The 25,091-nt window shown below is 33.5% G+C and overlaps 1 protein-coding gene and 1 long non-coding RNA gene across 3 annotated transcripts in view; both read right to left on the bottom strand.

Moving 5' to 3' along the window:
- The window catches only part of LOC105193225 (leishmanolysin-like peptidase), a 269,152-nt gene that overhangs the window by 181,625 nt on the left and 62,436 nt on the right, over positions 1 to 25,091 (bottom strand). The window lies entirely within an intron of this gene.
- LOC113003187 overlaps positions 1 to 25,091 on the bottom strand; it is a 50,505-nt gene extending 25,414 nt beyond the window's left edge. The window contains exon 1 of the long non-coding RNA XR_003268302.2: positions 1 to 25,091. This exon is cut by the window's left edge and continues 23,895 nt beyond it. This is a non-coding gene — a long non-coding RNA (uncharacterized LOC113003187).

Raw genomic sequence — 25,091 nt, 5'->3', positions numbered from 1 at the left:
GATGCCGTTGTGTTGCGCGGACGGATACGTTTCGATTCGTACCGTCCGTCCGTGCGTAGACGAGTATTTCGGAAACCTATTCGAGTTGAAATTTTATAGACTTTAATTCGGCCGTCATGCGCTATGAGCAAACATTCTCAATGGATGCGATAAATAGAATTCGAAGCGACGGAATCCGACGCTTTACGCATTCATGGAGGGACGTGATTCCTTACGGTTCGCGAATACAACGGATTTTGTGGTGTATTTATGTACCGGCCGTACCTACCAGTCCGGCCGAAAAGAAACATAATACTCACGTATCAAATTCTTATTGTGCGTCATATGAAAACCATTGTATCAAAATATCATTTTTTCCAGCAAGATTAGTGATGTTTCGAGCTTTTTTTTTTTTACACCGCTTGCAGTTCTGAGCAGCATTCTATTTCACGATGCGTTAGCGTTTTTCTCGCAATATTTGTTTAATAATCTGTATTAATTTATGATATCTCCTGCTATACTTCATACTAATGCACTTCCGTTAATCGCACGCTGCGTGGAAACAAATATTCATGCGCGATATGTGCGGTAATGCGAGACGATAAAACTCGCAAAACCAAAATAATTTCCGCGTATGAAATCAGAGGTCGATAAGATTAGACTGAAAATTGAATTAAAGCGATAATGCGCACGCTCGTTGGTTAAATATTATATTTATGAGTCGTTTAATCTGTAACTGATTAATGCGGGCTCGTCAGTTCTTGTTCAATTATTCGCTAGCGTAATAATTCATGAAAACAATGAGCTATTTTCTGTTTTATGTATAGTAATCCCATGGTGATCGTTCAGCCGATTAAGTAAAATTGTATGAAAATTCCATACTACACGTGGCTAATAAACAAATTGAATTGACGCATTAATCCGCGATTGCATGTCCGCGTATACACAAGCGATCAACGCGGACACTTGAAAACGAACGTTTGCAATGCTGTCGATTTCTCTTCAGACGGGTCATGCGTCGGCATTCGGAGAAAAGAGAGCAATATTTGACTAAACGATTAATCTCACTAGCAATTACGGCAAGCACGCAAGGAATCGGAGGGAATTATTCGGCGGAATTATTCGACGATAAACAATAAATTATCGGGGACTGCTATTGACTAAAGCGATCGCCTTCCTTTTTTTGTCGAGAAAACGAATAGAGGCGAGGCGACGGTGCAAAAGGAGCGGAGGTCGGAGAATGAAAAATCCGCGAGCATCCCGGCAGTGTCGCGGACAGCCAATCGACGGCAGAAGATTAATACCGATTCCGGAATTGTTCGGTCCTCCCCGTACTTGACCCACGACAAACGAAACGAATAATTGCAGAAACGCAGTGGTGCACGTTGATCTTTGATAAAGTGTCTTTTCAAACTCTAAGTTCGGTCTATTGACAACCAATAAGAAATACACATGCATAAGAGAGATCGAAAAACGGATCACATTAATCAGAAACATTTTTCTAAAATTTTAATTTTAAAATGCATTATTTTTGTACTCGTGATAAAAAATCACATTGCTCATAAATATTAATCTCAATATATATTTTAAAATTTAAACTTACATTTTTATAACAACGTTGTATATTTATAACATTTGATCGATAATATATACGGCAGTCTTTAAATTCTACTAACCGTTTTCAATCCACCATCCAAAAATTCGTCGAGCGGAAAATTAGATGGAAAAGCCTCGCGGAACTGAATTTAATTTTCTTATTTGGACCGAAGGGCAATCGGAGTTAGAGGATATATTCGATGGCGCAGACACGAGAAGACTGAGCGTTAGCCGATAAACGTTTTCGGATTTTAGAAGGAGCGCAGTGTATACTTGTCTCGCGCCGTAATGGACCTTACAAGTGACTTCGATCGCTACCATTTGTCAACTTCTTCCGTCTCCATCGCCGATGAAATCCGAGAGATCCGTGGATATAGCAAGAAAAAAAAGTAGAATATCAGCGGCACAGTAAAAAGTAGTATAAACACAGATACTATTTCAATTTATCGCTATAAAAGAGATTTAGTACAAAGCGCGTATTTTTAACGAGATGTACAAAGCCTTCTCTCTTTGGATTGTCGGAATAATTTTGTTCTACTGTGATATATTATACATGGACTTATTGCAAAAGTATATAAATTTAAAACATCATAGATGTTTTTATAATGGTGTAAATGTAATTTATGTATTATGCATCAATTTTAACGAAATTTTCCAATCTATATGATTTCGAAAATTAACGTATTTATTATATCCATATATCTAAACTCATGTCAAATCTGTCAATCTTATATATAAATTAATATCATGCATATTATCTATAATTATTAAGAAATCAATAATCATACATCATTAGAAATTCAACATAAAAAAATATGTAACTAAATTACGACGTATAAAAAAATACACAGCTAAATGGTAACAGATACGAATAATGAATAGTAATAAATACATATATCATGGATATATGTATTTATAGAAAAAAATATATTTATAGAAAAGGTGATTATAGCGATCAACAAAGATAAATGTAACTATTGTAGATATACGTCTGCTTGCATTTCAATTCAATATCTGCTCATTATCGAAAGCATACTATATGTTCACGGTAGCATTATCATTCTTGTATCATTAGTGGAGATATAAATCTACAAAGTATACATCCTGTTATTAAACACATTGCCTCGACAGTTTTTTTTATGTAAAAATACAAACTGAAAATGTTATTTAAGTCGAAATGTCATTTAGTAATGCTAAAAATATTCAATATAATTGAAATATTATGATAATAAAAGACCAGAAAGTATATCAACATATTTAAATAACGAGACTAACTATACTTATCAAAAGCAGATTTTAATGCTCAATAATAATTTTCCAAGTAAATTTACAAACATTTACAAGATATATCAAACTGCGCGCCGCATACTTGCCGAACAAAAATGTAATATCACGAAAATTCATTGCTAATCAATTTAATAATTTTGATACTTATAAACATCTTTACAGATCTCTCTCTTATCCCAAAAATTGTAAAGAATTTATGCGAAAAATATTACTTTGGTCAGGGTAAAAACATTTAAGTCTTAAATATTTATATTCACCAAAAAGTTTCTGTACCATACGTAACGTGTACGTATGCGTACGAGGAAATGTTTTATCAACAGAGGAACTATGTAACTCGTTCACTCAAACTGATGAACATGCTTCAATTAATTCTCTAACGGTAAGATAAATTTTTATTATTTACGTGAAAGTGGGGTTAGATCGAATTTTATATACTTCTTTTTATTTTTTTTCACCGAATCAATATACAAAACAAATAAGATAAATAAAATTATCCTCCGTCGCTGTAAATTCCTTGTAAAACCATGAGGTCATATCAGACCTTTAAAGTATTAATATATTAATTTTATATTAATTTTAATATATTAAAGTATTAATATATTAAAATTAATATAAAAAACAGTCATTATATTTTGCTTTATAAATTATTTCCGCGTAAGATATTCTAAATAAATAAAGGTAAACTTCAAAAATCAAAAAGTAATAATTGTTTAATATTTTCTGTATTACTACTGTCGATAAATTTAACGGAAGAATGCGCATGAAACTACAAAACACAGCTTGCGATCGAAGTTGCGTTATCGAAGAGATATAGCACAAGCATGGAATAATGTATGCGACAACGAATGCAAGAATAATAGTACAATGAACCATATTACGAGAATGGACAAAGCGCACATCTGAATCTCGCTATTGTGGATAGGGTTTCCACTATAGGTAACCGAAGCAAAGGACCTAAACGTTAACAGAAAACGCGACAGAGAAGGGAGATCTAAAGTATTGAATGAAAGCCTATATCGCAAGCGAGAGCGCTTTGGTATGCGGTATACAGAGACTGTACTCCCGATCGGATTGCGCGACCACGGATTGTATGATCGCGGATTTTCGCCCTCGACGTTGACCTCGGCCATCGCGCGATGCAAGCGCCGCGAATAAACGTCCAAAGCCTGTCGGTGTCCGATGCGTTTGCGGGATTCTTGGTTAACAAACACGCGAAAACTTCCGTTTCTGGTACGCGTACCGGAATGCGTCTCTTCGTCCTCGTAGCAACAATGACGTTGCGACCACGACACTGATCTGATCGTGCAGATCCCGACCGAGCCATTTCTCTGAAACCGCACAATATGCGTCGAAACACACGATTTGTTACAAAAAGCCCACATTTCAAGTTACCAATCGTACCGTTCGTGTATTCACTGAAGATTAAAGACTGCGTAATTAATTTTGAACTACACTGGTCAAATGTGATCTACACCTGGGAAGTTTAATTATTTTATTTTTATAAAAAATGTATTAAACATTTAATTAATGTTTTATAATATCAATCGATTATAAAATTTTTAATAATTTACATTAAAAATAATTTTTTGATAAAAGTATTTATTTACTGTGATCATTAGTGATTATTCACTGTCTTTTATTGATTTCGCTTAAAAGGAAGGAGGAGGGGGGTACTCTCAATAATACAATGATTGATCCAATGATTGATTTTTCGTTTCTAAACAACAGTAATCTTGTACCACGCTCATATTTGCGTAATTGTGTGCGATAAGATATATTTGTACCCCGCCAGTATAGTTAAGCAGTTTCGATAAGAAAAATTTAAGAGCGTTCGTATCCTCATTCAATAAAAATTTATAAATGCATAAAAATTTATAGATTTATCTCTGCGTTTTATTACGAGGTAAAAATATAACGTATATTTGCGATTAATGGAATATAAATATTGCTCGCAACAAAATGTAATATTTCATACATAATGTATAGTGTGTGTAATAGGATGCAAAATGTAAATTGAGTGTAAAAAGAACTACGTATAGGCAGTATCTCCCAGTACGACACTCATGAATAAATTCTAATGAAATTTATATTTCTTTCGTTCGCAAAAAAAAAATATATATATATATATATATTTAATGTAATTCTGAATTTAATTTTAGACGGATGATGCTCCGCCGTGGTTCTGCGAAATATTTTCTTTTATAACTGTAGAATATTGCGCTCCTGAATTCACTCAAGAAGAGAAATTCGTAGTGTTGCGTTCTAACTCGTTTTACGAAGTATCATTCAAAGAAGGAGAAGCAAGCGCATGTATAGATATACAACATATTCGCAATAACTGAAAAGTGTATTATAGTGATGCAGATATTACGTCATGCGCGTTACGTCACATTACACTCGAAAAGAAATACGTACGCGTGTGTCTTGTACGATATGTCAGTAAATAATAGTTAAACTACGAATAAAATAAAAACCCTTTTCCTACGTCAATTTTACATATCAAGGGAAGCGAGATGTGATGAAAGCCGATATGAAAATTTACACTTTTATGCACTTGAATGTAAAATGCTATGCAAAGGCATAAATATCAAACTTATTGCTCTTTTCCTAATGCAGCTCTTAAGAAACACCATGAGCAACTAATCTGGTAATGGACGCATCAAAGGATCCATTACATTAATTAGTATGCTACTTGCGAGATAGATATAAACTGCCTTCATGCATAAAATTCAAAAATGTAGGAAAAAGTACAAATTTCATGAAGTAAAATAGCAATGATAATATTATTTGAGAAAATAATGTCGAGATATAAACCTGCATAATTATTATTAAGATTAAAGCTCGATAAATCTCTTCTTATCACATCTTCTGAATGTAAGAGAATAGAATTATAAAAGATACAATATATTTCATACAAAAGTGACAATTTATTGCCTACTTGTCTTATAAATTCTTTTTAGTGCTACGTTAGCGGGCGACTTTGGTCATGTATAAATGATGCTATTAAGCTAAAAAGAATTGTTTCTTGCCATATACGACTTAAAGATATGTCAAAACCATTAATCTTCTACGTATAATACGATTACGGACATATCTCAAAAGAAATATTTTCAAGCGAAATCCTTCTTGCCTACCTAGATTTATGCATGATATTTTTCGTACGTGGTTCCTGCTTTGTCAAAGCAATCAGTGATGCGGTATCAGGAATATATCACCCGTTATCAGTAATCGACCGGAAGAAATCTCTATATTTCCGTTTTACCGTCATCAGGTGCGCTGCATTTTATAGATGCATTCGCATAACCGTAATAACCCACGTTCGTAAAGCGATGCCCCAGCTTCTACTACTACCTACATTCCTAACACTGCGGACCTGCCCAATGCTCTAACAACGTCGCCCATTGGCTTTTATTGTCACCCAAGATACGTACCGAGCGAATAAACGTATTCGACCGAGTGGTAAGACTCAACCCTGAGCCAGGCGCACGTAGGACCGCAGGCGTAAAAATAAGGCACTCCGCCGTCCCTCACGTGCCGGGAATATCGCCGAGGAATAACAGCGAGCACACCTCCACTCTAGTTGACGATGTTTCTCGAACGTATGTATGTGGTAAAAGTGAAAAATGGAGACTTTTAGTAGCTGCACTGGTGCGCTAAACCGACTGTGCGTGAGACCAATCCGACGGCACGATAGCTTATTTCATCGATCATTGACACTCGAGTTTTTTACGATAACGGGTTGTGTACTCCAAAAATTTGATTTGAGTATTTTAATTATTTTATAGTATTTCTTTAGTCTTATATCTTAACTGATGCATTATTTGATAAAAGCTCTATTGCAATTCTTCAATGCATATTGTTTCTATTGTAAAAAATTCTTTTCAAAACAATAAAAAAACATGGACATTTTATTTTGTTTAATTGAGATTAAAATTATATTTTTGAATATCACATTAAATGAACGCAGCTCACTTAAAAATCAGAGAGAGAGAGAGAGAGAGAGAGAGAGAGAGAGATGTCGACATTTATCACACATCCCCTTCCCCCCTCCATCCATAAAGTTATATATAGTAATGTTACATGAAAACGCGTCTGAGAAGGGAAGATATATGTATTCGTTGTTAACCGTAAAAAATAGTTATCGCCATTTAGATTTATGATCCGACGGACCCCATTTTCCGTTTATTCACAGTTCTAATCATGAGCGAGTACACTCTCGTCTCGTTTCTCAGAACGAAAGGTCGAAAGAACGACTGCTTCGACAACACCTGTTACATTCTTCCAAAAACGAACAATTTCATCAAAAAAATATACAATACACTCGGAAACTGGAGTATACAATCAAATAGTAGCCGTATCCGTTCGGGGTGAAAACAAAAAAAAAAAGCAGCGAATCAATTGGTTATATATAATTCCGCGGCGCGATTTATTTTATTTTGATTGAATTATTCTTGCGATAATTTCGCACGGTAGATAGCTCGTCATCAACGTTGGGTCGTCGCAAGAGATGCATGGGTATATCCCCTCATACATAGATGCATGTATGCATGTGCCTCTGCATATGCATGAAAAGCGACGCGGCGACGTGAACGCGCAGCCCCGTAATACGGAATACTCGCGAAATATCAGCCGCTAAAAGAAATCCACGCCTAAAATTCAGTGGGGGGGAAAAGGTAAAAGGAGACCAGCCCGATTCGACATATTCCAAAGGCGCCGGGAATTTTTTCGAGCTGATCGCGGGACTCTTTGTTCGCGTTTACTTTAAAGACATCCCACACACGCGGTACGTGCTCCATACTCCGACATACCCATGCGCGAATGATAGCGCAGCCGCATATTTCTTCACTAGGAGCGACCGTTTCGACGTATTCGTGATTGATGCACCTCCTCTGACTCTTCGTGAGAATCGTATTAATCAACGGCGCGGCGCCGCGCCATACCGCACCGCACCGCGCCGCGCCGCGCCGCTTGAAAGCGGCACCAACGTTGCTTCTGCTGCGATAAATCGGATTCGCGACCGACAATTCACGCGTATATCGCAGAGAACCCACGAAATACCTAGCTACACCTTTAGTCGCATCTGCATACAGTACTCTATGGAGCCGCTTGCACAGAAACAACCACGCTGCTGCTTCGAGATAACGTAATGCTTCCGCATGTAGCCGAGGATTTTCTCCCCTCGGATTAAAATAGTCGTGCCGCGGCTATATATAAAACTATGTCGCACCGATAGTGCCAATATCGGTGAATTCTTAAAACTGAGAGACACCTTCTTTTAATTTTGCACTGTCCAATAAAAAAAAATATAGAATTTTATATTAAATATATCTGACTCACAATGACATTTTTCAGTTAAAAATTGCAACGTAATACATAATGTAATACTTCGATAAAACGAAACGGCGAATTAATGAACGGTATTTATTGCATCTTGCTTCCGTTATGTTTCTTTAATGAGCACTCGAATTTATTTAAAATCGATCTGCGCGTTATATTACATAACATTATAAGCTGTCCGCTCTGATTTCCTACGGTAACCTATTGAAAATCTTGTGTGCTCGATAAAGCACATTTTTCCTTTATTAAACAATAACGTATCGCACTCGTATCGTGTCTACCTTACCATCTTATGTAAGCTCTCTATCTTGATCTTGGAGTTGTGGAAAAATAAGAGCACCAGATTTTATACCATCGGGACTATACAGTAATAGTCCAATTTTCCAATCCACTGAGATCTCGAGAAATATCAACTATACGATGGAAGAAGTGTTTGGATTAATAAGAAACGCGAAAAAGAGAATAATAAAATATTCTTTTGCGCGTGTAATAGAAGTGAAGTTATAAAATGCGAAAAACTATACAAAATAATATTATTTTTCAATACACTAAAAAGTTTAAAAATGTTATAGTACAGCTATACGGGTAACTTGAAAATGTTATAGAAATGTTTTCGCTGTACAAATTAAAAAAACATTGAAAAGCACAAAATAATTTTTTCAACAAAAGTATAACGTGAGAAATATGTTATTGTTTAAATTTATTTTTCCTAAAAAAGTAATAATATCGTGTAGTTGCACCAAATGAAATAAAATTTATCTGCAGCAAAGGAAATAAAATAAAATTTATACATACAGGAAAAGGTGGTATTATAGCCACTCATTTATATTTTATATAATAATTTTATTAATAATCCGTATTTTAAATTAAAAACTTAACGATTATATTCATCAAACGATGTATTCTTTAATAGATGCTTAAAATTATGACATATTCATTACATTGAATATTATTTATAAAAATGTAACGATATTGTACAATGAGTCAAACAGAAACAGAAGTGCTAACATAGTTTATCACAAAAAGAAGTGGTTTCAATGTAAAAAAAAAACACTATTTTATTATAAAACTATGTATTTATTCCAAATAAAAAGAAAATATTACAGAATATGTGCAACTGTATACACACGGAAAAAAAATTATTGTCAATTCATTTTTTTCGTTACGTATTAATATTAAAAATATTATATTTACATTATTCTTTTTCTATACTGTAACAATTGTGAGTCAAGTTTTTTGAAAAAAATATGCAATATTTTAAAATATATTTTTATAAGAAATTCATGAACAACTGTATATGTTTCAAAAAGTTTTTGCAAAAAAATAAATCGTAATTCAAAACTAAAAATATTATCAAAATAAAATATACTTTAAATTTTGTACAATAATTGCCTCGCATTTAATTGATGCATGCGTTTAATGTCTTTTATTTTTTTTAAAAAGTAATTTTTTAAATAATTATATCAAGTTTTCTTTTTTAATAATTATATTATATCTTGTAAACTATTATGGAAATTATGTTAATACATTTTTTAAATACCGTAAATATAATAAATTTCTCTATAAATCGATATGTTATACAATTATTATTGTTTAATAATTTCACTAAATTAATGTACTTATATTATCAAATATCTATATCAATTACATTAATCGAGAAAATCGCAATGGAGTTAATGAATATGCAGATGCTAGTAAACTAATAATAAACAACTTGCATTACTGAAACTAATAATCGTATATTAACATTATTGAAACTAATAATTGTATATCTTATATCAGAGGCTTTAATTTTTTCGAGTTGCATGTTTCAATATTTTTTATTCTTCTCTGTGATTCTACTACTAAAACATTAAATATGTATTGCATTTGTATTGTATTCCTAAAATACAAATTTTATATTTTATTAATACGAATTTGTATCGCAGAAATGATTATATTATCGATTAAAATGTTATTATATCATTATAAATATTTAAACAAACGTACGTTTAAAATTTATCTCGTAAAGATAAACAAAGTAAACATGTTACTTTGTTATAAATGGATTTGCAATGAACAAATTAAATCTCAGTGGAAGATGCTGATGGTAAGGCATTCGTTTCTGTTTAATCAGTGTTAATCACCAACTCGTCTGACGAAACACTTAGATCCGCCGGCGGCTATATAATCGATCTAAACAACGAGATTATCTCGCTAATTGGTATGTGCATCCTGGGCATCCGGAATAGTGCGACACGATATTCAGGGAAGGATACCCGCGATCTGCCGAACATGGTTCAACTTGATGATCCTTAGTGTAGGTCATCCAGTTAAGTCATCTATTCAGATCGCCTATATCGTATCGGCTTCCTGTGCGAACATCTTCAGTTTGTTGACAGGTTACAAGGTAGTTTAATAATATTATAAGATGCTGAATTATGTAGAAGATCGCATAATGTAGCAAACAAATGTTTGCACAGGTTATTACATCAGAGCAATTTATTAATTTAGAAATTTAGTTTAGGAAATAAATTTTTTAAAGATCTAACGAAAAAATGCTGAAAATGAATTTTTGCTGTATTGTTTTGCATACATCTGTATAAAAGAAAAAGCTCTAATGTAGGCACGAGTATAAAAGTAGCAATAATGAGATAATAATAAATTCTTAAATACAAATAAAAATGTTGTAATCTTCTATTAATCTTTAATCTAATAAACTTAATGTCACAATCCAATGATAATCTTCCAATCATTTATTTACATTCACAAGTTTTGCGCTTTATCTATTATTCGTCATCGTCTAGGTATTATTTTATTATGTGCTCTCCTATACGAGAACAATAGAAATAAATCACACATGAAAACGATTTAATTGTCTCTAGGGATCGCAAGCCGTACGAAATAGCGGCGGAAGAAAGTATCGTGGCTGATTGAGAAAAACTTTCGCCAAGAACAGTCTACTTCTATCCACGTTGCTTAACTATATATTGCTGCCGTGCAATACGCCGCGCCTCTGTATCGCTTTTCCGAAGTCTTTTATCCTATCGCCGTCGTAAGAAACTTCGTTTCGCGCTTTACGAGCGTCGCTGTGGGATAGCACGCCCGATTCCCCGTTTGGAAAGTGGAACTTCAAACTAATTTCCTTCGATTCCCCGCCCCATACTCAGAATCCCGAGGATGCTGCTACGGTAGCTAGGCACCTTATGACGTACCACAATGCAAAGTTCACGCGTGTTCGTGCGAAAGATAGTGTCACCGTGAACGGCAAGACTTGGATGTCACGTATCGCGCTTCGGCAATAAACGTTCTCAAAGCAACTGTTCGAAATTACAATCTGCTTCTACAGCAGACTGTTCGATTCCGGAGAGAATCGGACCCGTTTAGAACAACTTCATATATTTCAGTAATGTGAGAGACAGAAAAGCAACGAGTTAAATTACTTTGTACAATACTCGTAGAATTTAGACTAAATTTAATATTACACAATTTTGGTATGTTAAATTGCGTAAATAATAGAAGTATTTAACAGTAATTTCATGCGATATAATAATATCCCTCTCTATTTTTCACAGAATTTTACTATATCAACAATAAATAATAAAGCATAACGTAAATATTAATTTTTTTAAAGCGCAAATGAATATCAATCAAATATTTTCCACAATTATCATACTTTTTCTAATATATTTAGTAGAATAATTTTTTGATAGCGCAGCTATGTAGATAACATACGCGATCTATTCCTGCAAACAGGCTTAAATGCATATAATTGTGATCAATTCTAATCTCGTTGGAACACCTGCCTCCGTTCGATCGATGTCTTCAACCTCATTTTCATGAAGATACAAGAGAACAAGGCTTATCGCATAAACCGCGCAACTACTTCTACGCGGTTTGCTTCGATTATCGATAATACATCAGAGGTTCCCAAAGCTTTCAGTTTCGTGTCTCATTTTGTAATGTTTCAGAAACTTACGTATGCCTCTCTACCAGCGTTCAGCAATAAATCAACACGGGATTAACAATCAATTAAGAATTTATGATGTAAAATCTTGAAATTACCTTTGGAACAAGAACTTTTCTTGTTTCTCCGCAAACCACGAGTCCTCAAACGCATCGTTTGAGAACTAACAATGTACACAAACAACGTGTAAATCCGTCGATGTTATCTGCATTAGCACGAACGTAAGTTCTTACATCCCGAAATAAAAAGAAAATCCGTGCATCTCATCGCGATAAAAATTTTTCGTTGCATGCTTCCGCGTTACCTGATAGATATTATCGTGCGCGTGTGTGTTCGAGAAGGAGGTAATTTAAAAGTACATATCAGATATGATATACGCGTTATAGAGTAATATCATATCTCCGGTAGCAGAAATTTCATTATGATTCCGTAACTTGAATTAATTAATGACGAACGACCATTAATGACGGATATGCGATGTCCTCTACTATTTATTCGTTACATGCAAATACGTATGGCCTTTGCTATATTATGATATCGTATCAGAGATATTCATTAGCTCTATCATTAATCGTAATATCTTATTTACATTGTCATAAGCAATGTAGCGCAAGTGATATTTAAAATATGGCGTATAATTTATTATTAAAACAGCATTACCATCTACTTATATTTATTGCTTAGGATGATAGAAAAAAAAACGTCTTGCGACAACCCGTATAAATAATAAATAAAATGGGTAGATCAAATATTCAGAAACCGTATCGCGGAAACTAGAGAAGTTGGGCAAAGACCTTTTTTTTTCATTCTCTCTGCGTACATTTCGTCATATGCATCCAAGCCTCGTCCTCCCGGTATTTGTTCACGAATAACGTCGCAGCACTGGGAATACTTGCGTCTTCGGCACGAACCGATTCAATGTCACGCCCGAGGCGAATTGAAACCAATTATAATTAGCATTGAGCATTGAATGCCGTCGTATTGATCCAACGACGTTAACGGGTACATTGACCAGGAGTAAATCTGGATTAGAACTACATACAGAGCTGTCCATGCATTAGCGCGTGCCAATAGCTCGTTTCAAAAATATGTTTTAAAAATACGTTTTAAAAATTCGATTTAATTAATTTTTGACAAATAAAAATACAGCTGAAAATTTATTTGTAACACAAAATAGACAAATTTTTCTCGTAATATAGACTGTGGCTAGCAGATGTGGTAATTTTACAGACAAAAATTTAAAACATAGAATCTGGAAGGTTCATGTACAATTGTTTTTGTGTGCATTGTCTGTGAATTGTCGTTTAATAAATAAATAAAATCTGCTATTGACGTTGTTAAGAAAACAATAAATCTCGAATTGGAGGAGAACTTTGTATTACGATTTAAATTTCTTCGTCCTCAATTATTTATTAAGCAGTTTATAACATTATTTGTATTCCGTTAAAATTAAAAATAAAAGGTGAAATGTAAATGCAATTTTGTTGTAGCAATTTTAATCGAAAGATAATAATAAAAATGGCGTTTCGAACCATTTGATGCATCAAATTGAATTGCATTTGGCTGCATTGTATCGTAAGTGCTACTTAGAAACAAAACGGCAAATGCTGCTCTCAGCTCCCAATGGCGACGCCATTCTAATAATATTTTTTTCTTTCAAAGCTATCTCCGTTACGCATATGTATATCCATGTCAAGCATTATGGCTATATCCACGTCCTCGATCAATAATATTTTCTTTTATCGGTGGATATTATAAAAGTATTTGAAAACGTATCGGAAGTTTAATAATATTTAAGCATTAAGAGAAAAAATCTGTGCAGAAGAAAATACATCTACTTATACAGTAAAATTGTTCCACGGTAAAAATATTGTATCAGGTAATGAGAAAAGATGTCATATTTCCAATTTATTTACGAAATTCCTAATTTGTTGGTTAATTTTGTTGGCGCCAAATAACTTTTATCACTTTGACGTAGCCTTCGTTAACTTAATTTTATGTCAGCTGGGAGAAAGTGCAATAGTCGCGGCCGTTCTGCGTGTTATATACGCTAATATAACAACCATAGTAATTACGAAGCTATTCACGGCCACTTTGTGTCGATATTCAAACTTTATTTCGCGAGAGAAAGATAAACCGAGCAAGCATTATTCTGAATTTCAAATCAGAAAAAGAGCCACGGCGTATTGTATTGTACAAAATATCCAGCACAAATGGCTTCGAATAACGAGAGAAACGGCGAGTTGAGTCGTGCAGGCAACTATCATCATCCCCCAAGGATAACAATGAGAAAGCGACAACCCGATAAGACCATCCGGGCCGGACAAATAAACTGGCGCGCGATATTTTTCGTTCTTTTTCGCTGCTGGAGGTAAAAAATAGGAACGCGAGGATCATCGGGGGACGGTGTTAAAGACAACATTCCTTGGCGCGGGAACGCTTTTTCGACGGTGGAATCGCAATCTCGCTAGCGCGAAAGATTTTCACGACCACGTAGCTTCGTCGTGACACGTTATGTCCGCAATGTATCTCGCGACAGCGACAGAAAAATTTCACGAACGCGTGCGCAGCATAAGACGATATATATGCTTAAACAGAGCTTGTTATCGCGATGATTTAACTTCGTGCAGTTTATCATTACGACACGAAGAAAGTGGGCATTCGATATACTCTGCGAAATATCTCAAATGTGATATTACAAAACGTTATTTCGAACGTGTATCTAATTCAACATTTACGCGTGAGAATCTTTCGATGCCTAATACACGAAACATGAAAATCGTACGAAAACGGTAACGAAATTTCTTCAATATCGCCAAAAGTCGATAGAAAATTTTTTCAGCAACTGCACATAATGCATTACTCATTCATGACATATGTACTATGTGGTACAATTTCTGAAGATAAATTCTCTTTTGACTCCTTTTTTGACCTCGCAGGAACGTGCTTTTTTCCGCGCAGCGACTGGATGTAATCCCTTTCGCCGTTGTATTTTCCAGCGAAACAAATTGCACACTGGCTCGTTACCGGCGCTAGAGCGCATCGACGTAGCTATCAGTTGCGCTTTTAATGAATTATTCCTTGTCGTCGAAATATCCATTTCACGCGAAAGTCGAATGTTACAATAAATCACCATCGACGGTACATAAAATGATACCGTTGGTTACGCAGCTTTGCTGCGTTATGCGACGGTCGCAAAAATGCGCGCGCGATCCGGCATGTAGTCGGGGCCAATTAATTATCGAGTCGTCACGCAAGTGTACCACACACGACCCTATCGATTAACAACCGGCCGACCTCACCTCTCTGGCAGTACGCGAAGGTTTTTGCACCGCGGCCGTAGGGCGAAGCTGGGCGAGGACTTAATAAAGCCAACTCGACAGCTATCGATCTATCCTGTTCGTTCGCGAAGGCACTAAATTTTACCCATCGAGATCGGCCAAATGGCTCCGCGTTTATACAAAACTTCACCTTCGTTGCGCTTCACTACGACTGCATTTTACGTTTTTAATCACTCAGTTCTTTCAGATTTGAATTATGATACAAAGAGATTTATTATTTCTTTACGGCCGAGCACAGTCGCATATACATGCAATTTTTTTTTAACTATAATTTGTTACATTTATAATATATTGATTCATTGCTTAATCGATTAAAATTTAAATAAAGCTATTCTTTTAATATTTATATGTTAGAGAAATGACTTTATTTAAATTTTTACATTTATGTGTCACAAACCTATTCAGTAAGGCTTTTATAAAGCTGAAATACAGCTTCACGAAGACAAATAATTTTGCTATTGTAGCAAAATTGTTTTTGTTGTTGCAAATTTGTAGTGGCAACGATCAAATTTAGTAGACAACTAACTTTAGAAATTATTCGTTAGTAGGGCAGAATTTGTTTCGTTGCTAAAATAGAAAAAAAATTGCTAATTACAAGTACATTTGTTTTAGTTAAGTTAGGTTAATTTGTTGTTAAAACAAAATAATATATTCTTAGCAAATACTTTTTTATCAGAGCAAAAATAATACTGTTCATACTACTGCTCCTCTCTTTCTCTTTTTGCTCCTTCAAAAATAAATTTGTTCATACAGCAGAATAATTTGTAGTTTTAGCAAACTTATAGCTAGCAAATATCAACAAGTACTCTTAATTAATCTCTTTGCTTTCTTTACATAATAACTAACAAATTTTGCTACAGCAGCATAAAATCTGCTATGGTAACAAATTATTTCTCTCAATGTTATTTTATACAATTTTTGTATTTGTAGTACATCATATACTACGTTCCATATCGCTTTTAATTAGGATAAAGACAGATAATACGGAATATTATTTTTTATTATAAAAAACACTGTATTCAGTGGCAATCATTAGAAGTTATTGCAGTTATTGCAAAACGTACTATAAATAACAAACTTTGTGCAACGATTTTCTTCAATATAAGTACTTATTTATTTTTATTGCTGCTAGAAATATTGCATTGATTTAACTGTTTTTCCACAAGCCCACCGTAAATTTTTTAATGTTTATATTCCATAGATGCGGTCAATAACGTTATGTAAATAATGTTATCTTGTTTAATTGTGATTCTTAATTTATTTGTTGACACGGGAAAACTTCGTTACATCAAGATAATATAAAATACTTCAAGAGTAGAAAATCTAGAATATGTTAATGTTTATATTTTACAATGTTTTTTTTTATAAAAAATACAATTATATCTCAAAATTTTTCAAAAATTTATTTTCATGTGCAATGATTGTTATATTATATAAAACTCATTTTAGATTACTCAAGTACAAAATGTAAACGTTTTTTTTATTCTTGTTACACATAATATTTATTTTAGACAATAAAATTTATTTTAATAATTTTTATTTGTATTTTAATAATAACATAAAATTTAATTTTATGTTTTTATTATCCATGTGTAATATTATTTTATTTGATATGTAGCATTAAACAGTAAAAAAATATACTGTTTAATTGTATTTTAATCAGTTTACATAAATAAACAAGTATACATTTTATTTATTGTGTCATTTATTACTGTTCTTGAAATTTTACCCGTATTTCATATCATATCCCACTTTTTTAGTCCCTTTCCTTTTTCACTTTTTACTTTTTCGATTAATACTAAAGTAAATTTAAATTTTAGCGACTTTCATTTAATTAAATGTTATAATTAGCACGTTTTTCAAAAGCTCTCTACATAAATTAAAAGTTTTAATATACACATTTATATATAAGAGGATTGTTAATTTAAGCCTCCATTGCTCTCATATAAACGCCGTGGCATGCCTATATGTGTGCCACTATATTAGTGCGACACGTATGTAGTTTTCTCAGATCACATGAAGATGATCGTTGAGAGAAAAAAGGAAATTAATAAAAGAAATAAAAACAGAGTAAACACGGTCTGTGTTGCGTCAACACAGTCTTGTAAAAGCAAAAGGATGAGACATCGACCAGTTCGTCGATCTATCACAGTAAATCAGTAAAGTTAGGCAACAGCACGAGTCACGTCGACTGTACGTATTTGCTCTCGCCATGAACATTGCGCTCTGATATATCACACGTTAACACTTTTAGTCTAACAAAAATTGTAATGTACTAAATAAAATTGAGAAAAACAACAATACAAATATACTTTAAAAGGTTGTAAGTAAAAAGAGTTCCAGAGTCAACTTATACTATTTATGTAATTAAATAAATCAAAGGCAAAGTGAACATTCGCCTCATACAAGAACAATAGAAGATTAAAAACAGGTTACTTTATATTATCCACCTTTATCTTATGTTCAAAGCTCAAGCTGGCATTGTCTGTCCATTTTGTTAATTAAAGTTACATTTCATATACATTTTTAGAATTATAATTCCCTTTACACAATTAAACTACACATACTGATGTATATAGCTCTAATCTATTTTTTGCAAAAAACAGCAAAAAAAAATATAAAAGTAAAAACTAATTGTGCTAGTCAAAGAAGTTAATCTTAACAAAAAATTATTATCGAAAATGTTACGTATTGAAATTCTTCAATCTAACAGTCTTAATCTTTAAAGTGACACAGATTCTTCTCGACCCGGATTACTATGAATTAAATAACAGATTCTAATTGTGAGCTCTCTATTTATGCATGCAGGAGAGATTGGGGTTAAAAGTAACAGGGATAAGTTGTAACATTTACATAAAAAATGCTTGAAGAAAATAAAATATAAGAAAGAGATGGAAAATCGTAATGATCAACCTTTTTTTCACGCTTTTCATAAATCGTATATTATAAATCGTATGCGTATAAATTGCATAAAACTAATGACGCTTTAAAACATGTAATGTAGACAAAGTATTCGCCTTAGTTTCCCAATATATCTCTGCATCGTGGACTACGTAAATATTAAGCAATGAAATGTGTCTTGAGAACACAAGTTCCTATTACTCATCACATAATTACGCTTTCCATAAAGAAGACTGGGATAAATTGTAGTAGAAGTCTACGCGCGGGAGTCGCTTTAATAAACTCATCTTGACAGTCTATCGGTCTATAGCTCTAATACTGCTGATACGCTGTGGATAATGCATAATGTCTATAGACTCATCGAGACTAAGTAAATTACTATTTCTTTCATGGCAAGTTCACTATCCTCGTTTGTCTTTTGTCACATTCCGTTTACGCCGGTTTTTTTCCGTTCAGTACAAAATAATCTGTTCGTAATTAATCAAATGTAAGTATAATACATATTAAAAGTATATCAACATTTTAAAAATATATACAAATAATGAAATATAATTATAAATATTATCTTTCACAAAACATGTCAACATTAAAATAAAATAAAAATTTCAAATTATAAAATATTCGTAGATATATTTTTAAAGTTTCTTGTCAGAATTAAACGTACACTTTAATTTATAAAATAAAATGGAATTTTGAAAGCAGCGCAATCTCAAATAACAACTGAAATTTTGCCCGACACACTTTTTGTTGTTGTGCATAAAAGATGAGAGAAAATCTCATTATAATTTATTTTTTTCCAAAATAAACAAAAGACATATAGAACTTTTCAACTTATCAAGATAAAATAGATTAATATCATTAGTCGATACGGATTTTAGACTACGAATCAGATGAGGAGATTCTAATAGATTTTCACTGAAAACGTAGCCACAAGTGAAATTACTGTCATGTTCTCATTACATTTTTAAAAAATTGGATTTAAAAGTGTCAGAAATGGCATGTTTGAGTATTTCTGGGTTAATTTAAGCTAAAAGATGTGACCTGATAGAGCAATTTTATTTACAGATTTATTTTCAGCAGCACAAAATTTATAAGGATTACCTCGTCCAGTTTGTGATTTAAAAAAGAGTTTAAATTTACGAAACAATGCATATATTGACGCTTCGTTCAAAAGCGACATGTCCACGAAATAAATTCCGATGAGATTTATCGTATTAAACGGAAGCCAAACGGAATTCGCGGCTGAAATAAGCTGCGCCGAGAATTCGCGAAATGAAATCAAACGAGTATGAACTACGTCAATTGAAATGATCATAAAACTTCAGTTATATTTGAAACACGGCGAAATGAAACATAGAATAGCCCGCGGGTGACCCGCTGCGACAAGAAGGAGAGTGGGAAGTTAATCCGCGAGATCGTTGCAAACTCACGAATCTATTTGCCACTTTAGAGAGTCTTCTAAGGAAGTTCTTCCGAGAGGAGGTTAAGAGATCGGCCATCGCCCGTCGCGATACATTCCGTACTCCAGCGGTATTTACGATTCGCTCCGTGTCGCAACATTTTGCGGGCCTCGAATGCCCAAAGTTTCGTGGGAGAAGTTCCCTCCCTGTGTTGCAATTAAAGGGCCTCTCAAACGGTGGTTTCAACTCGCAGTCGATTCTCTCCTATCCTCGCGCGATCAGTACAACTTTATGCACACCGAGACCCTCCGAGGTGAATTACACTCGATATAGGTAACGCTTTCACCGCGGCCCGCCGCTCCACAAACGACGTTGTTCGAGACTTCGATTGAGATTTAACCTGTTTCCCTCGTTCGAAGTTGAAGGCAAATGCAACGTCTCTCAGACGCTAACTCGCTCACACGAACAATTTGTGCCAAGGACGTTTCATTCGAAATCTTTCGAGCAATTTAGTAATAACTTACAATTAGTGCACCATTGCTTTAGCTAATGTCCATTTGATTTATTATTGCATGTGCGATAAAACACATTATGCAATTGGGAAAAATGCATTATTGCGCAAACGCGATAACAAAAAGTGAGATTCAAATGTAACTGTTTTTTTTTTTTTAAATCGTTAACCGTAAATCTTTAATCGTGTTCGCTGCTGTTGTCTAGGTATCGTAATCAACGGTAACATATATATAACTGATACCGAGTAATCCTTAATCCCTCGTGTATTAAACATCCCAGCGAATTTAGCGGCTTATGAGACCCAGTTTACTCTAACTACAATTTCTGTTAGCATCATGTTAACATAATTAAACGCGTAACTAAAAAAAAACATAAGCAATTAAGAATTGCAATTTGTAACATAGGTTTAACGTCGGATTTATGCTACTTGTAGTTAATTAATTTTGAAACAAAACTTAAATTGGATTACGGGAAAAAAATAAATACATAAAGTACATGTCAAAATAATTGTTTTTGTGTTTGAGAAATCAACGATGAAAACAGATTATACTGAAACTTGTATATCAAACAGAAATTGAATAATCTACTTAAGAAATACCTGTGTTAAGAATGTAAAATATAAATTCTGCGTCTTTGAAGAGATATAAGAAAAAGAGAATATATGTGTGTGGTAACCTTGAAAAGTGATTACTTTCGTAAGCTATTACTGCGCATAAACTTTGTAGACACGCACAAAGAAATTTCCAATTAAGGTTGCCGTAGTAACGGCAACGACTGCACGATCCACACGCGTATGAAGAAGGATCACAAGCGCGATGAAACCGCGTAAAACACCGCGGGATGTAGTGGGACGAGCTTGAGATGATGTACAAGTACTTTGCGGCATAAAAAAATTGAAGAGAGAGAAAGTGAGAGAGAGAGAGAGAGAGAGAGAGAGGAGAGAAAGAAGGGTAAGAGAAAAAGAAAAAAGAATGCCAAGTCGCGCGCGCGTCTAATTTCAATTTCCGCGAGCATGGCACCGCGTCGCGCGTCTCCGGTTTAATTAAATTTGTTTGGAGATCAAGCAAAATGGCCGGCGAGAAAGCATCGTGGCACAGCTTGCGAAGACGCTGTAGGGCCACAGGTCCTTCGCCTTCGTACGCGCGTCTACAGAGAGGCTGTACATATACCTGACACCCTTATCCAGTTACAATGCTCAATCCGATCAACTTTCGCGAAGACCACGCGCGCGCCAGGACTACCGGCGAGAGAGATTTTTCTCTCTCGCAGAGATTTCACCTGGTAGAACGGAAGATTTTCCTCGGGGGTCGCAATCTCGCAAGAACGTATTTTCAGGATCGTTCACGCCCACGAAGATGACTCGACGCGTCGTAAACGTTGAAAATTTAAAGGAAGATCCCCTGCGGTCACACGAGGCAATGTTAGAGGCCAACGATCAATCTTGAAACGAGAAAACGCCTATTGGCGACTGTATTTCGCCTCCGCGTAGAGAGAAAAGTAAAGTAAAACCAGATACGCGAATTAGATAAACGATTACTTATTTTAGAAACTAATTAATAGAAAATATTATAATGCATAAACGATAAATGCATTTGATCTAAAATCAATCAAGCGTTAGTTATACATTTTAAATTTCGTTTTCATTGACATTTGCCGATATATTTTATTGATATTGACCTAATCTTTGCTATATATCGCGACAGTAAACGGATATCTAGCTTAATTTATTTATGCAGGTTTGTCTTTCATTTTTCACACTTTTGCAATGACAATACTCATTTGTCTTTAAACATTAAGAATGATAAAAAATATAATATCTACCTTATCAAACGCAGAAATACTTCATTCAATACTTAATGCATTTTAGTGATATTCGATAAAAACACGCTTTATATCAAACGTTCACAACAGCAATTCGATAAATTTCATGATATTCTCTAATTACTGATATTGCAACAAGCATGTATAAATTTAAATCGTTGATAAAGAATAAGCTGTTATGTTAACAACATACGGACAATGAAAATCGTAAATAAAAGGGCAAATGAATTCGTGAACAAATATTTGGACGGATTTTATTATATATAAAAAATATCGAGCAATATCCAAAACAAATATGTATCTTTATTAATACTGAAAAATAGGCTAAAGAGTCTAATAATATGATACTATTTTAAAACAAAAATAATTTTAAATATAATCTGAATACACAAATCTCTACTTAAAAGATTAGTCGTTTTATTTAAGCTTAACTCAATTTTAACTATTTAATTAAAGAATTTAATTGATCAGTTAATTTTAAATATTTAGTAATTTATACATTTATATTTATACAAAAAGAACATTAGCAATCGCTTAACTATTTGCTCCTTATGATATATTTAGAAAGGATGAATACCGCTTTACTGTAAAAGTAAATCCGATCTGGATACATATTTTTTATCTCAAAGTCCATCTAATTTAAAACAGCTTGATCCTTTTTGCATAAAAGCCAGTTAAATTTAAATCAACGTTAAAAGAGCATAAATATTTCGACCTTTTATGTATACTTGTAGATGAATGCGGCATAAAACGAGACAGATAAAATTTTGAGCAGTGGAGAATGCTATAGTCAGCAAACAACCGCAGTTCATTGGAAATTCTACGAATTTCTGCTATAAACCACTAGCTTTCGCTAGTGCGCATTCCATTCGGCAAAATTGTAACGCATGCCCTGCAATCCTCATGACGCGAATCCTCATTCTGTTCGTATGTATTAAGTAACGTTCAATGCAGCCGCATGGAATACCAGAATAATTGCTTCTTTCCGTATACAGAGCAGATAAGATACATCATGTAATTTCACCTTTACATCTAACGATCGTTCAATACTCTATTTATAATCTGTAAGTATACGAAGAATTTTAAAGGATTCTGATTATGGCCAACAAATCGATAAACCTCTATATTCAAATTTTTCATTAAATTTTCACATATGCCATAATTTATTGGTAAATATCTAGCATAGCTGACGTACGTTACTTCGTACAAAGGATGATTGCTCTTTCCTTCCCTTTCTCTCTCTCTCTCTCTCTTTCTCTCTCTTGATGTATCAAAGTAAGAGCAGACTCGTTAACTGAACGCAAAAGCTCTCCTTTTCAGTCACCCTACTATTCTATGAACTCCCGAAGTCCTTTCCATCTCGCTGATGCGTGAGATGCAAATTGCGATAACTCAGCGCGATTGTAACACGTCGCGAATCTATATGTGAATCCATATGTAGATACGTCAACAGAATCAGCGAGGTAGAACAAGATCGATCGACAGACGCATGGTTTACGTGTACAAAAGGATATTACGTTAGCTTGATATAGCAACGCTAGCCTGAACGATATCGACTAAACGCTCGTTATTCAAGACAGGAAGTATTTCATTTGACAAGCGTTTAAATTGTTGATTTTTAAAACAAAAATAGTCTTTTATCACAACCTTCTGGTAACAGTAAAGATATTATTGCACGTTTCGCGTTTCATTTCGCGAGCTCGTTAACGTTATCTAAGATAATGATTAATTCCATTTAATTGAAATGAAAATATTGTTACTTGAATTCTAATTAATGAGAGAATTTGCCTCAATTTGATTTTTACTAAATAAACGTGTTTTACTAATGGAAAATTTTTCTTACTGTGTGTAAATAATTTCTTTCTTTAATAACAATTTCAATAATTGATAATTACTCTTTATTTGAAAAGAATTAGTAAACCTATCGTTTAAAATTTATCAGTTTTAATTAAAAAAAAAAAAACTATGCGAATATATTCATTATGTTTTTCAGATTTTTATAAAAGAAAAGTAAAGCATACAAATTTTTTAAATCAAATATTATAATTGTAATAAATAAAAAATAGAATGAATAAATCGTCGCAAAAACTGTAGTAACTTAATAATAAAATAATTTCCATAAGTACTTTTCCGATTAAAACATAGATAAGCTTATATTAATGAATATTAAAGCTACCAGCATGTTTATACGTCGCTGATACGTCCATATCAAATTTGAAAAAATAATTTAATAATTTAAAATAAGCGCATATTGCTACCTTATTAATATCAAATATAGAGAATCATAAGTATTATCTCAGAATATATAAAAATATTGTAGTAAAGAATAATATTTCACATATTCTGAATTTAATAAATCTATTCTTGAAACTTCACACACAAATCAGGTTCTTTATGCAAGCTTATAAAGCTTTTTATTTACATGCTTTTTTTTACAAATCGATGTTTGAATCAAGATAAATAAAATTCAAGCTGTGTTTTAAAACAGATTCAAATTCCTCAAATTGCTATTGCAAATGTGACATGATGAATATTAAACTGGCTCTCAACATCTTAAATCTATTTATTTATTTATCGTATAATGTCAAAACTGATTTCAGCAAATGCTGCTCAAGAGTCAAAAAATGCGATTATAAATCTGGACATATATTGATTTCACAGGCATTATCCTATTGTAGTTTTCATTTTAACAAATGTAATAAATCAAACTGAGACAAATACAAGCTCTAATTGTCGGAAGCATGAGTAATATTTCGGATGACGTAACAATCATGATCGCTCTATGTTCTCAAAGTCGGAAGCGAGTCGTGAAAACACTTTGCAATGCAGGCATTGCCATGTTAATGCAATAATTTAATCGTTCAACATGTGATTAGCGTTCCAAATTGGATCGATATCAAAGCAGACACTGATGGAGGACATTCGGAAATTGAGTATCGAACATTACCAAGCAACCGATGTGAGTCAAAT

This window comes from Solenopsis invicta, chromosome 16 (assembly GCF_016802725.1).
Source record: "Solenopsis invicta isolate M01_SB chromosome 16, UNIL_Sinv_3.0, whole genome shotgun sequence".
Taxonomy (NCBI): Eukaryota; Metazoa; Arthropoda; class Insecta; order Hymenoptera; family Formicidae; genus Solenopsis; species Solenopsis invicta.
The sequence above is the reverse complement of the archived record's forward strand: the minus strand, read 5'-3'. Positions and strand labels throughout refer to the sequence as shown.